Here is a 2,500-nt window from a genome sequence, read left to right as displayed (position 1 = left end):
AATACTACTGCTGCCACTACTACTACTACTACTGCTGCCACTACTACTACTATTAATAATAATAATAATTATGATCAAGAAAATCAGCCTCTCTGCTTGCAGTAGCCATGGCTCACACATCTCTGCCAGATGTCCATTTATTCCAGTTGTTGCCTGCAGAACTTGTTGCATGTCCATCTTTTTATTTTGTTTTATTAAGTTGCTCTAAATTACAATTCTATTAAACGGGAATAGAAAAAATGGTGCCAGTCCCTATCAATATATTGGTGAACCTTTGTGATTATTGATTATATACTCTGATTTCACGACAAAATGAATCATTATTGAACGTCACGTGTGTGTGTGTGTGTGTGTGTGTGTGTGTGTGTGTGTGTGTGTGTGTGTGTGTGTGTGTGTGTGTGTGTGTGTGTGTGTGTGTGTGAACTCTTACCGTAGGTTGCGATTCACTTGAACAACTCTTTCGATTTTGAACTTTCACTAATGGGTAAATAAATTAGTACTATTGGCTTGGCTCTGCTATTTACCCCGGCGCACACATCCACGACCTTGAACTCGGCCGAAGGAGAAGATCAATAAGGGCTGAATACACCAGTAGTATCTGAAAACAGCCATCCGGACAAAGAAGCTTCCTTGCCTGGAAGCGATCACCACCTTCGAAACCTGCTGTTTTGCCCAGCGGCCACGGCAGGGTGTGGCGGCGGCAGCGGCATTAGGCGGGTATACGCTGCATGTTACACCCCACACGTGTGGCCTTGGCAACTGTCTCATCATGGCAGAAGCTAACCTTGGAGCTATGCACTCCTCCCCTTACATCTCGTACAGAATTGTTCACAACACTTCGAGGTTCAGGAACCATCAGCAGGAACCATCAGAAGTGTCGTGTCGTGACCAGTCATCAATGAGCACGTCCATGACAAGAAGAGCATGGAGTCAGATTCAGACCATATCCAACCACACGTCATCCAGCCACTGCATGATCTCCGTCTCACATTTAGCTGTGTGTGTGTGTGTGTGTGTAATAATAATAATAATAATAATAATAAATGGTTTATTAGTTAGGCAATGTAAAAAATTACACTGAAAATGTACAGGGGGACATTACCACAATGAACTAAAAATGCTTACCCTAACTATGGATAAACTTAACCTAGAATTCACTTATTTATTTAAGGCTCGTACAATAGTGGGCACCGCGCTAAGTCGGTACCGATCCGTGCGCGGTGCTCTCAAAGGCGCCACGCGATTATGGTGTCGGGTGGCGCGAGCAGGGGGAGGCACGTCGGGTGGTAGCAGGTGGCGGAGACGTGGATGACGCAGCAGTCCTTCCCCAAATTTTTCCAAGGCTTCCTGGTGTCTTGTGGCCAGCCTCGGCAGACTCAGGCAGGTCAGGGCGTCCTCGTAGGACCTGTAGGCAGGCCCAAGGATGACCCTGAACGCCCTCCTCTGAACCCTCTCCAGCTGTTGTCGTTGTGTGAGGTTCAGGAGGAGGACCACGCTGGGGCGGCGTACATGAGCTTAGGGAGTATAAAGGTGAGGTACACTCCCCTCAGCTCATCTGCCGGTGCTCCCAGGGACCTGAGTCGGCGCAGTAAATAGATTTTATATGAGGCTGACCTGATGATGTTGGAAACATGCTGCTTCCATGTTAACTGATCATCCACCAAGACACCTAGAAGCTTGGTGCTGCGGACCACCTGGAGGAGTGAGGGCCCACAGAAAGCTGGGGAGGGGGGACTGCTGCTGTGGAGGTACAAATGTGCATCACCACGGTCTTGGTGTGGTTGATGGTCATTTTGTTGTCCTCCGTCCACGTCTGTAGTTGGTTTAGAGTGGACTGCAGTGCTGAGAAGTCTGGGTTGGTGTTGTTGACGGGTACGCCCACGGTGCAGTCGTCCACATACTTCCAGCGGTGGGGGGTGTGGACGAGAGCATCGTTGATAAGGATGAGGAAACACAGTGGACCCATCTGAGCTGTTGGAAAGAGGAGACAGAGCCCTGATAACGAACGGCCTGACGCCTTCCCGTGAGGAAGTCTGCCAGCCACGCTATCAGGTAGGGAGAGAGACCCAGAGTGATGGCTTTATTTATCACAACAGTGTGATCAACAAGATCAAAGGCCTTTCTGAAGTCCACAAAAGCAATAGCTAGAAAAGTGTTGCGTTTGTCCAGGTGGCTGTGGACGAATTCCAGGAAGCTGACAAGGTAGTGAGATGTGGAGGTGGATTTAATATTGCCAAATTGTTGTGTGTCAATAGAGTTACAAATTTTGTTATAGGCCCAGTCGAACACAAAATCTTCACAGATAAGGCTGGGTATAGGGGTGATGGCGACTGGTCTTAGATCATTCAGTGACTGTGGATTAGAAATTTTGGGGAGGGGGGTGACGTAAGATGTCTTCCAGTCATCGGGGCAGGAATGTTGAGAAAGGGAGGCATTGATGATAGAGCAAAGGGGTGTGGCAAGTTCTGGGGCAAATTCTCTGTAAATTTTGATGGGGAGG

General features: G+C 48.2%; 1 long non-coding RNA gene across 5 annotated transcripts in view; it reads left to right on the top strand.

Annotated features, from left to right (window-relative positions):
* LOC123515226 overlaps positions 1–2,500 on the top strand; it is a 35,422-nt gene that overhangs the window by 30,725 nt on the left and 2,197 nt on the right. The window lies entirely within an intron of this gene.

This window comes from Portunus trituberculatus, chromosome 38 (genome assembly GCF_017591435.1).
Source record: "Portunus trituberculatus isolate SZX2019 chromosome 38, ASM1759143v1, whole genome shotgun sequence".
Classification (NCBI taxonomy): Eukaryota; Metazoa; Arthropoda; class Malacostraca; order Decapoda; family Portunidae; genus Portunus; species Portunus trituberculatus.
The sequence above is the reverse complement of the archived record's forward strand: the minus strand, read 5'-3'. Positions and strand labels throughout refer to the sequence as shown.